The sequence below is a fragment of the Electrona antarctica genome (assembly GCF_951216825.1).
Source record: "Electrona antarctica genome assembly, chromosome: 23".
Classification (NCBI taxonomy): domain Eukaryota; kingdom Metazoa; phylum Chordata; class Actinopteri; order Myctophiformes; family Myctophidae; genus Electrona; species Electrona antarctica.
The window spans coordinates 26098078-26111095 of NC_136804.1; the positions used below are offsets into that span (position 1 = coordinate 26098078).

Here is a 13018-nt window from a genome sequence, read left to right on the forward strand (position 1 = left end):
CAACAAAGTTGACCAAAGTGCTGTACAATTAGGCAAAGCAGTAATAAAACATAATACAATACAGTAATAAAAGCATATACAACTAGAAAAAGTGCCCTTCTGGGCACAGGTCTCCACCAGTGTGTGTGATGTTTGGCAAAATGTTTAGGAGTAATATATAAACGTGTGTGTGTGTGTGTGTGTGTGTGTGTGTGTGAGACGCGGCTTGGCCTGTTGTAGCGCCACCATGAGGCTGATTTGAAAACTGTCAAGTGGCATTTCTTCCTCAGCCTAGTGGGAATATGCATGCACAGTTTCACCGCAATCGGACGCTGCGTTGAGTAGCCAATGAGGGTGGATTATGAGAAATCAAACAAACCCGTCTTGATCACATGACTATGGAGAGCATGTGTACTGATTTGCGTGAAATTTGGATAAAATCTGAAGGAGTAATATTAGAAAATGTGTTTTACATATGTCGGCCTCCTGGTGGCGCTATAAAGAGCAGATGTGAAAAATTCCAGGCAAAGGTTTTTCCTTGGCCTCTAGGGAGTTGGCATACAAAGTTATCCACAGATCCGCATGCAGTTAGAGGTAAAAACACTTTTCGGCCAGTTATAGCGCCACCATGAGGCTGAGTTGAAAATGTTCACGTGGCATTTGTTCCTCGGCCTAGTGGGAATGTGCGTGCACAATTTCACGGAAATCACACGATGTGTTCATGATTTGCAGCATTTTGTTTGAAACTGAGCACTCCTGCGAACTTTGGAAGCCAATCTTAGCCAATCAGGATGGAGTCTGAGAAATCTGAAAGACCTGTTTCGTTGAATGGCTCTAGAGAGTGTGATGTTTGGACAAAATCTGTAGGTGTACTGTCCAAAAACTTGTTTTGCACAAAGCGGCCTCCTGGTGGCGCTATAACAGGCCGTTCTGGAAATTCTGGGGCAGAGGTTCATCGTTGGCATCCAGGGAGTGTGTGTGCAAAATTTGGCATTGACCGGGTTAACGGTGCCAGAGATTAGCTGTTCACAGACGGACACACGGACGGACGGACACACGGACGGACACACGGACACACGGACGGACGGAGTGCAAAACATACTCTCTCCCCATGCCTTCGGCCTGGTGGAGACAATAAAATCAAACACTCAGGAGTGCACATTATTCACGGTTTAAAAGCCAGGGAATAGAAATGAGATGTGTTTTAAAAACAGGTAGTGTTGGAGCCAGCCTGACACGGCTAGGAAGCTGGTTCCACAGTTTAGGAGCAATGACTGAAAAGGCTCGGTGCCCTCTTCTCTCACACCTTGCCTTGGGGATGACAAGGAGCATTTGATTGGCTGACCTCAGTGATCTAGATGGAACATAGGCACTATAGCCCATAGGCACCCGCTTTGCGGCGAGATCAAAGCGTGTCGCCACTCTTACTATTCCACTCGGTACTTCCCACGGTAATGAGTGTACAGTATGCTAGTCGCTGGGGTCAGATGGTGCAATCTTCGGAATGGGATTCATGGGCAGCTGTTCATCTGCTGTCTGTGGGTCATTATTATGTGACCTCCTTCGGAAGGAATGGGGAAATGCAGGCAATAATATTTCAAAATGTTTAACCATAATACAGTATGCACCAATGTTTATACGAGTAGTGATTGATACATTTTGGTTAAACATCTTTCGACTGTGCAAGCTTACCTTTTACACAAGAAAATCCCCAGGCCAGTCCCCAAGGCAAATACCAGTATTCCTACAACACTCACACCTGGCGTGCACGCACGCACACACACACACACACACACACACACACACACACACACACACACACACACACACACACACACACACACACACACACACACACACACACACACAAAAGCTCTCAGTTGTTGTTTTTTTAAACATGTTTGCTGTCCCTCTGAATGCTGCAGTTGGACAACAAGACTTCAGTGGGAGGCTCTGTATGCAAACATGCACACTGGTGGTGAGTGGTGGAAAAGGTGACAAGTTTTGAAATCAAACCCCTGTTGGGGGGTACGGCAGGGCATGGCGTTGGCCTAATCATCTACACTGGCAAATGTATATCAGCCTATCAGAGTAAAGTTATTTACTATTTACATTTTACTATTTACATTTTAGTGACATAGCTGCAATTCAATGGACAATCATTATTGGGTAACGTTAGCCTGAGCAAATGAAGTGACACAATATAACTATACATCAAGAGTAACAACAATGCATGTTCAGCAGAAGAGTGAAGTAGATCTTGGTGCAATAGACTAGCCTCGCGTTGCGATACTAATATACCACTACGCTGGGGCATATTAGTGCCATATATAGTGGCAGCGGTGGCCGAACGGATAGCGGCGCGGCCTAGATACCGGAAGGTTCCCAGTTCGAACCAGCCGTCCGACACGTTAAAATTACCACCGCTGAAATGCCCTTGAACAAGGCATCAACCACTACGATGAAATGTGTTCTATGAGCAGGGCCTGGCTGGAAACAAGTTCTTGAGCTTAGCCCAGATACCCTGGGTAAATATAGATTTAATTTCATTTCATTTCATTTCATTTCATGCATATGCAATAGGGGCGGGTTTAGTGTGGCTGCGCCAGGCTAGCAATAGACAGCCTAGGTAACCCTCACCTGTGATTACAGGAGCTGTGCTTTGTGGATCTGAGATGCTATCAACAGAGGACTCTTTCTCTGCTGCTGATGTTGAAGTGTCGACACTGCTGGTAGTTCTACTCGTTGGATCTGCACTTTTGATCTCTCTTGTGGGCTCTACTTTTACAACATCAAAAGAAAGACAATGTTTCCACCCGTTCAAGCCAAAAGCCCAAAACCATATTGTATTTGTGCTGTTTTTTCTCCTTGTGCCTTGCCCTGTCCTTTGCCATTTAGCAAATTCCTGCGATGGTAAATGGTAGAGGACAGCTTGTTGGTATCTTATTTTTAAGATATTGAGCAATACCTTAAGTCTATTAGGAAATGTTGTTCTAACCCCATCACGCTATGTTCAGTCAAAGCCTGGAGGTCTGTGCGTACTATTGAAGGCCGTGCTAAATTGACATCTCCCCTTACTCCAGTGGTAGGCAACCCCGACTTTAGGCCGGGACACTCAGGTGTAGGCTTTAAGACCTGGCATGAGAAGGGCATTACCAAACTTGGAGACCTGTTTGATGGCCAGACCTTGATGTCTTTCACACAATTGCAGCAGCGTCATGGGTTGCTAAAATCTGAATTCTTTAGGTATTTACAAATTAGACATTTTATTACTGAGGACACTTCACTTGTAACCAATAGTTCCGCTTCACAGGTAGAACGAGCCCTCTCTTTGCAATTTTCCAAGAAACAAATTTCAATTTTCTGTGACGTATTGAATTCCTACTCATCTATATCCTCTCAGGTTACTAAGCAGTCCTGGGAAAAAGACCTGAACGTCTCTATTCATGATGAGGACTGGGCAGATATGTGGGCCTATGCAAAACAGATTTCAGTTTGTAACCGAACTAAATCCATCCAGTTCAGGATATTACATCGTATACATATAACTCCTGCTCTCAAGAATAAAATGGATGTCAGTGCGTCCCCATTTTGCTTTAAATGCAAGACAGAGATTGGTAATTATGTTCACTGTCTTTGGTCCTGTGTGAAGCTTCAGAACTATTGGTATGACATTGTATCAGAACTCTCTGTTATTTTTGGTGTCCCAATCGATTTAAACCCGTTGTGTCTTTTACTTGGTCTCCCAGATGATCATGTTATTGATGTCAAACATAAGAGGTTGTTCAACTTATTAACGTTTGCTGCTAGGAAAAATATTCTTTTGTTTTGGATCAAGGATGTTGCTCCATCAAAGAAATCATGGCATAACATTATAATGGACTGTATTCCTTGTGAATACATTACATGCATGTTGCATTCTAAATTGGACACTTTCTACAAAATTTGGGACCCTTATTTAGATCATATTGGACCAACATTGTCTGCCACAATACTTGGAGGTTTTCCGTGCCAACCTTAGATATCTTATATGCCAGCATTCTTCCCTAGTGTGTGCTCTGCTTTGGGGTGGGGGCTGGTCTGCCCTTTGGGTATGGGGGTGGTGGTCGCCCGGGCAGGGGTCTCGATGCATTGCATCGGGGCCGCTTCTTGGGGCGGTGGCCCTGCCGCCTGGAGGGGGGGACGGTTGCCGCCTTTGAGTGGAGTATGCATGGTTCTGCTCTTATTGTAATGTTTTGTGCCTATGATAACTGTATTGTCTGCCTTTTTAACATGTATTTATATACTGTATGGATGTATTTCCTGAATGGGAGTCTATCAAAACTCAAGAGTCATTATGGTTCATTGTCCTTGCCATGTCTTTGTATGTTCAATCTTTTTATTGTCTCCACCAGGCCGAAGGCATGGGGAGAGAGTATGTTTTGCACTCCGTCCGTGTGTCCGTCCTTCCGTCCTTCCTTCCGTCCTTCCGTCCGTCTGTGAACAGCTAATCTCCGGCACCGTTAACCCGGTCGATGCCAAACTTTGCACACACACTCCCTGGATGCCAACGATGAACCTCTGCCCCACATTTTCCAGAACGGCCTGTTATAGCGCCACCATGAGGCAGCTTTTCACATTTGTTACCTAAAACTGCACCGATCTGCGTGAAACGTTGCATGCACACTCCCCAGAGGCCGAGGACAAACCTTTGACCTGCATTTTCCGCATCTGCCTTTTATAGCGCCACCAGGAGGCCGACTTTTGTAAAACACATTTTTTGATATTACTCCTCCAGATTCTGTTCAAAAATCTCACAAATCGTTACACAGTATCTCTATGGTCATGTGCTCAAGTTGGATCTGTCCCATATTTCATATTCCATCCTAATTGGTTATAATTGCCTTTCACAGTTTGCAAGATTGCCCCGTTTTCAACAAAAGCCTCAAATCATGAACGCAGCATGCAATTTACGTGAAATCTTTCACACATTTTCTTACTAGGCTGAGGAATATATCCCACCCTTTTCACATTGGCCTGTTATAGCGCCACCAACAGGTTGATTTTTGCAAAACACATTTTTGGAACAAAATGCCTCAAATCATCCAATTGCCATCAAAGGCGTATGAAGAAATGGCAAACGGTACACATGATCTCTGTAGTCATGTGATCAAGATGAGTCTGTTGGATTTCTCAGATTGTACACTGATTGGCTAAGATTGCCTTCCAAAGTTTTCAGGAGTGGCCCGTTTTGTACAAAATGCTGCACATGTCCTGCTCATCCAGAATTCTATCCTTAGAGATGCTATGAGTGATCTGGCTCTGCATTTCCTCAACAAAATGAAGAAAATTGTTGCAAAAACAAATTAAAAAAAACATCCTCCTAAACATTTTGCCAAACATCACACACACTCCTATCCTCCTGGTGGAGACCTGTGCCCGGAAGGGCACTTTTTCTAGTTTATAATGATGTTGTGCCTGAGCTGTTTTTGTTTTTGTTTTTGTTTTCTTTTGTTGTTTGTTATTATGTTCTTGTTGTGTAATGTCTGTTTGTTTGTCTTTAAGTTTGTTAAAAACCAATAAATATACTTTATAAAAAAAAAGATATTGAGCAATGAAGTTCAAAAGGGCGAGGCTCAGGACGTCAACCAAAGTCAACAACCATTGGGTAAATCACAAAACAGCATATGTCTAGACATATACCCTCAAAGTGTTATTCTAATTGACTACTAGCTGGCACTACAATTGCAATGAATGGGCAATGCAAGTCCGACTATAGTGTCAATTAAAATTGTATGTTTCATAACACTGTTGAACCATGTGTGATGATCCATGAGGGCTTTATGATGAACCCTATTGGTAAACAAGTGTGATGCTTTATGGTGTCGTCCACAGTTAACAGTTTTGTACTGAGTTGTGCTTGAAATGTACTGTAATTCTCCAATCTGTTAATGAATACTTCAATCAATCAATCAATCAATCCATCATTTCCCAATAAATGCATGGTCTTGGTGCAAATTTGACCATGAATCAATGAATGTTTTCCAAAAATCACCAAACTAAGTTGAGATGTTTAATTAAGCTGAGCTGAATTATATCCCCAAACTCTTTGAAATTAAACAGTATTATGCGGACGAAAAAAGGGCAAAGCACGGTCACAGTTCTGTGCCATAAATGAATGTGCTTCTGTCTGAATGTCATAAAACCTGTTTGTTACAAACCGTCAAACATCTAGAAGAGACCTTGCAGAAAACAAATTCTACATTCTAAAAGGCTGTCACGTGTTAAAGGTTTTTAGACAAATAATTTAACTTGACTCCATAATAGTAATTAATATTTACATTTACCGTTTAAGTAGGCTACTATACGTGCTGTCCTCCATCTGTATGTACTCAAATGTTTTATGTTTATAATGTAACGAGGAAGGTCGAAGGACAGAAACGTTGCATATTGTGGACATTAAATGAAAAGCTCTTGAACCAGCAAGTGGCAGTGTGCGGGTCTCCCACCTTATCCTATAACGGTGAAACAGTCTACCTTGAGTCCATATTACCATAACATAATGCATTTTATCAGTGACCTATGGACTGGAGTCAGTGGTGCATATCACATATTAAGATAAGATTTAGCACACCCAATTCAATTATTTTGGTTTTCAACCATACCTATACTGTATGTATCCAATATTTGAGTCTGTGCAAACAGACCACTAGGGGGCGCTCCCAACGCGTTTGCACAGCTTTTTGAAATCCTTACCATACCTAACACCACACCAAACTTCAGAAACTAGTCACCAAAAGCCAAATCTTGCTGATTTCTTACAAGTCCGCCCTCCGCTATTCTTTATAAATATATAGGCATTGATGTGGATTGGTTTATCTAGGCTAAGTAATCTTTTCAAAACCTCAGAGGACACCAGAGTGATACATACAGGACCTTATTGTAAAGTAGTCTCTACCGAATAACCAAATTCATGCAGTTTTAACATAATTCAGCACTATGTGTTTCAAGTTTCAATTCAACTGTGTCCAATGTGTGGCCCTTCACTCACTTTATCGAAGTCAGTATGGCCCTCCTGAAATAAGTGCTGCCCTGTACAATATTAGTTTAGCAAGATGGTAGGGTGCTTCTGTATTCATGGGACATACCCTGTGTCGAAGCTTGCAGTGTGGAAAGGGTTGTAGAAGTGGATATTATTCGGTCTTTTTCTGCAGACTGTAAACGTGGATTCTGAGTTGTCTGGTAGGTGGGAGGGGCTGCCAGGGGCAAGAGAAGAAGAGGAGGCCAGGTTATAACATATAACACATTATAAAGAGACTGACATGTATTACCATGTCTTCTATATACGTACTGTGTTCTAAACTACTTTTTACACTCCCTAGCCTGTCAAACGAAATAATTTGCTACAGGGTTTATGTCTTCCTGTTTACAGGACTTGTGGGGGTTGATTATGGAGCAGCTGTATGTAGCTGACTGTGTTGCCAGCTAGATTAACACATTCAACAAATTGAACCTAATAGGTGCTCTCACCTGATGAAATTGTGTGTGTGTGTGTGTGTGTGTGTGTGTGTGTGTGTGTGTGTGTGTGTGTGTGTGTGTGTGTGTGTGTGTGTGTGTGTGTGTGTGTGTGTGTGTGTGTGTGTGTGTGTGTGTGTGTGTGTGTGTATGTGTGTGTGTGTGTGTGTACAAGGTCTGCTAAAGGGATGAATTCAAGAAAGCCTATTGGCTTGTATCCATTGGGTCCTTTTGTACTGTCACGGTCACATGACCTTCTCACATAGTTTGAAAATAAAACGTGAGTTGACCTACTGAGGAATGTGTTTCGTGAAGGTCAAAGACACACACACACACACTCATACGTACTCTGTGATGTTACAAGTGCCGGTAGTTTGGGGTCAGCTGAAATTAAATAATAATGAGAATGTTAAAGTTCATTTCTTAACTACAGTATCATTTGGTACAGTATCCACTAGCTAGCTAACTACTACATACTGACTTGTAGCTAATAGGCTATAGGCTACTGTAACATTAGTTACATTACATTACTATCGTATGTTCCTCCTAGACAACTGTTCTATCGGCAAAACTATCAGTTTCCTAAATGAATACATATTATACAAGGATTCACTTTCTCCTTCACATCTCTACAGAAATGTTGCTTCAGGGCATTTATTGTAGAGTACACACTATACACAGTATGTAGTGTGTCACATCGCTCATTCTGGTGGTCAAAGGTTATTACGTTATTAACCGCACACAGAAATGTGGGTCTTACGTATACAAATGAGATTGGAGCTGGTCCAGTCATATCGATCGTTTATATTTTGACAGTTGATGAGGTTGGAGGTGCCTGCCTTCCTTGTGTAACCGCCAATGCACTTGTATCTGTATCGGTTGTGTTCACAACAATATGATGCTCCTGGACTTTCAGTGTTTTCCTTTCTTGGAGGTTGTGAGCAGAGACACGTGCAGCTGTCTGCAAACAAAGGATACAGCATACAAAGATTATAACATGGATGTTGAGGTTTGAGATTATAACGTAAAGTGTTGAGGTGAGTGGTGGGTTGAGTCAAATCAAATAAATCCTTATTTGTGTTAAATGCGGACAACATACACAAAAGACCAAAAGAACTGGCCCCCAGAGAATTAGAACAAGTTAGAGGGAATTACTTTATGTAATAGCATTAATAGTTAGTTGTACAAATGTATGTACATTCCTGTACATACAGTACGTCTGCCCCATCGTGAACATGACATCTCAGGAACAGTTTGATAAAATGTCTTCAAATTAGGCACAAATGTCCACTTGAACTCAATGATGAACAGATTATATTTTGGTGGCCAAAGGTCAAGGTCACTGTGACCTCGCAAAGCATGTTTTTGAATATTTTATTTTATTTTATTAAATATTTCAAGGAACATCTCATCATCATCATCATCATCATCATCATCATTCTCTGGTGACGGCACTAAAATACATGTTTATCATCTAGGCCAGACAGCCAAAGGCTCTTTTCGCCTCTGTCCGTCTGTGTGTCCGTCTGTATGTGTGTATGTGTGAAGTGTGGTGTCTGTCTGTGAAGTGTGAACAGCTAATCTCCGGCACCACAAGACAAGACCGAGCGTGAAACGTTTCATGCACACTCCTCCCAGTAGTAGGGCAAGGACAAACCTATAGGCCTACCCCTGCATTCTCAAATTGGCCTCATGGTGGCAGTTATTTTTTTCATATTCCATTCCGATTGGCTATAATTGACTTTAAGTCTGCAGGCCCTGGGGAGCCAAAGCAAAGCAAAAAAGCAAAGTTACTATATTTACCCAGGGTAACTGGACTAAGCATCAGATACTTGTTTACAGCCAGGCCCTGCTCATAGAACATGTCATGGTAGTGGTTCAATGCCTTGCTCAAGGCCAAGGGCACTTCAGCGGTGGTAATTTTAACGTGCCGGTCCGGGGATCCGATATCAAGACCGCTCCGCAAACGGTTCGGCCACCGCTGCCACCCTGCCTGTGCAAGGAGAACCGTTTTCTAGTTCATATTTGTATGTGTTCAAAAGGTCCTAATTGAAATGGACAATTATGTCACATATGCTGGTCCAGTGCAGGCGTGATTATTATTTATTAGCATTTATTAGCTTTCATTCAGTTCACAACCTGTCAAATATTTTAATTGTGTGCGTCACTGACGACTGACCCAAAGTAATTAAGTCACCCAAATGTACCCAAATGTATGTTATTTCTGTTTGCTTCATGTAAATGATCAAATAATTAGAAAGAAGAAAAAAAAGTGCAGGGTAGGCCTAGAACACTTTTGGCTTTATTTTTCTTCTTAGGCTACTAATTATTTGATCGGCACAAAACATTGTGTTTTTTGTCATGATTTGTCACGAACAGAGTTGACTGGGGAATTATTTCCTGGGCCACTTATCGTTTTGAAAGTGGGCGGGACATTTCGTATTATAAAAGATTCAACAAATTAATATCTGAGCACTCAGCACATGTGTGCACTGTGCATATAAGTGCATAATGTGCATTCACACTAACCTCCATTCGAATTCATTGTAGCTCCAAATAGAAGAAGAATCACAGTTACACACCAAGACACTTGGCAAAGATCCGATAACTCTTTTCCAGCCATGTATACTCCATTTAAACCGATCGAGGGTTTAATCCGTGGTGTGATAGTCTAGTAGCCTGTCGTCTCTTTATTTTCGCACTTTCGCTTTCACCGTAGCCTACTGCAGATAATTTGGGGGAGGAGACATAATGTCTGGAGCCGCGGCATTGTTACATTGCATAATACATTTCAATACAATAATAAAAAAGTTTCTCCATTAAAAAATACCATTATCCCAGAAACATTCAGGGCAATCTAAGTAGAAGTAGCTGCGTAAACAGATTGCATTACATGAACTGATAATTTGGGATCATTCATTTAAACAATAAAATACAAACAATTTATTTATTTATTTATTTGACAGGGACAAAGCTCATTAATCAACATGTCAGTTTTCACATCAATGTAAATGGGCCAGAGTTAGCCAAAGCTAAATTTCATCTGTAGTCCCTGGGCAGGCTCTTAAGAAATGAATGATAAAACGAAAGACATGGTGTAGTGTGCCAGCACACAACACCATGCGTTGATGCCATGTGTGCATATGTGCCAGCACCCAACACTATGTCCATACAAAAGCACAATACAAAACAGATAAAAGAAAGACATAGTGTAGTGTGCCAGCACACAACACCATGCGTTGATGCCATGTGTGCATATGTGCCAGCACCCAACACTATGTCCATACAAAAACACAATACAACAGATAAAAGAAAGACTAAACCCTAGGCTAAACCCTTATTTCAACCATCTCTCATGCGGCATTGCATGAGAGATGGTCCGCAAGCGCCACCAAGCTTCAATCAAAAGGCATTATGGCACTATTATCCCTTCATCCACTCTCCAAACTGAATTTGTGACACAATACCATAACATTTCACCAGAGGCTTTTTTCAACATGGCTGATATTGTGAGTTCTTGCTTGCTTTCACCTTCCAAAGGTGCCTTCCTTGTATTTGTTTTATTATGCTTGGTGTGCACTGTGCAGGGGTCATCTGGCATCATATGGGTCATCGCTTGGCTTGTGGTGGACATTTATGTAAAAAATATGTTTTTTTTACACAGACATACAAAATGAGTGAACAATACAGCCTTACTCATCTGCGAAGAGAAAAGGAAACATATGTTTTCTTTGATTGTGAACAACAGAGTAATAGACTGCTCCTGCAAGGCATCTTAAAGGTTAAAGTAGCTTACATTTCAGAGTGAGAGATTCACTCCCTTTTTGTTATGCTGTCCAAAAACACCAAGGGCTCTATTTTTGTCCATGTAGCGTACCCGGCTGGATAAAGAGGTTGAAGGCCGACTGATGATGTGAAGTTTCTTTATTAAATCAACGTGAAAACTAAAAACAAAGCACAAAACGTATAATCAATATAAGGCACACATAATCAATATAAACAGACAAACAAATACAATTTACAAATAAACCAATTAAAAAGGTATATACATCAAACCACAATACCACATGAGCAGACCACCAACTACAACAATAAAATCCCACAACAATATCACACAAACAAATAACCATACAAATTGACATTCACCTTGTTCCCTCTCCAGCTAGGTGCTAACTCATGATGTCCCTCGACCATGTCATTCTCCAGGAGAGTCACTAAAACCAATGAATCAACAAATTAAAATCTGAAAGTTCCATTTCCATTTGATCTGTTATTTAATTTCTCTGCACTCACTTGATCCTTTGTGTTCCATTTCATCCTGTTGACGAGGTTAGGCTTAGCTCTCAATCCTCTTTGTTTGAGAGAAGCATGGTGAGGAACAAACATTTCCTCTGACTGATGTTGGGCTGTCTTTTGTCTGTCAGTCTGGCTCAGGTGAGCGAGCGAGCTTCCTGTTTCCTGTTTCCTGACAGTCCTTCAAATTAAAAGCGTTTCCTCCATTTCGCTCCGGGGTCCGTTACACTCCCACCAAAATCATACGTGGGCATGAAGTGTATGAGTCACATATGATTTTCTAGTCAGAACAGAGGCAACAGTGTGTATTAACAATCCATCCGAGCACAAGCCTCCCAGGGTCAGAGATGTCGACAATTAGGAAGCAGGCTCACCAGTCTCCAACAACAGGCCCAGCTTCTGCACAGAATGCTCGTCCGCACTGGTCAGCCTCTTCAGCTGCTGCTGGAGAGTGATTGAGGCATTGTAAGTATGGAGAACTTTGGTCGTCAGACCTTCCATCAACTCCTGGAGGTGCTTGTTCAGAATTGAGGTATTGTGCCACAGCCCTCTGTCGGATTCGCATCTCTTTGGACTTCCAGACATCGTGGTACTGGGACCTCAGGCGGTCCACACACTTCAGTCGACGGGCCGTCTCGTATTTCTGCACGTCTTTCTCTCCCTTGATCCTTGAACTGGGGTTCAATATGTACTTGATGGGACCTTGGATATTTTCGGTCCAGGATACAAGCCAGGTTACTTTGTTGTCATGACGAACCTCCTTCCACTTTGTGCCTGGGGGAGCCTTGGAGTGCTTAGAGTCTTTGCTGCAGTTGATGATTATGTCCTTGGGTCTGATCCTACGCTTCAGCATGCCCATCTTGGGATGGTCTCCTCTGCCTCTAAATGGTCCAGGCGGCTCAATGCGGAAATTAGCAATGCTCTCCTTGCGTTGGTCCATGAGACAGAAGTCATACTCCTGCAGGATGTGCTCATTCTCTAATTTTACTTTCTGTTTCTCTTTCTTTGACATGCGCTTTCCATTATAGTAAATTTTGACACGGCTGGGAAGAGGTTCACATGGTGGTGCCAACACTGGTCCTTTGTGTTCCAGAAATCTCCACTTGGAGCCGTCTCTGGCCCTCTCCTCCTCCCACCATTTCCACTTCTCCTCCGGCTCCTTCTTAGCTTTCTTCTTTCCGTCGGCAACTTGACCTTTTTTGTTTTTTGTCTTCTTGGGCTTGACAGCCTCATCATAGTAGTCTTGTTTCCG

The 13018-nt window shown here is 42.2% G+C and overlaps 2 long non-coding RNA genes across 3 annotated transcripts; both read right to left on the reverse strand.

Moving 5' to 3' along the window:
• Positions 1-1364: 1364 nt before the first annotated feature.
• On the reverse strand, positions 1365-7349 carry LOC306916854. Of its 2 annotated transcripts, none has more exons than XR_013789033.1 (4): positions 7107-7349; positions 2620-2757; positions 1672-1738; positions 1365-1537 (listed from the first exon to the last, which is right to left on the reverse strand). It is a non-coding gene; the product is annotated as an uncharacterized lncRNA (long non-coding RNA). The 2 variants fall into 2 exon arrangements; XR_013789034.1 differs by having other exon boundaries at positions 1365-1540.
• Positions 7350-11351: 4002 nt separating this feature from the next.
• LOC306916855 lies at positions 11352-12014 on the reverse strand. Its single transcript, XR_013789035.1, has 3 exons — positions 11767-12014; positions 11620-11687; positions 11352-11417 (listed from the first exon to the last, which is right to left on the reverse strand). It is a non-coding gene; the product is annotated as an uncharacterized lncRNA (long non-coding RNA).
• Between the last annotated feature and the right edge of the window lie 1004 nt (positions 12015-13018).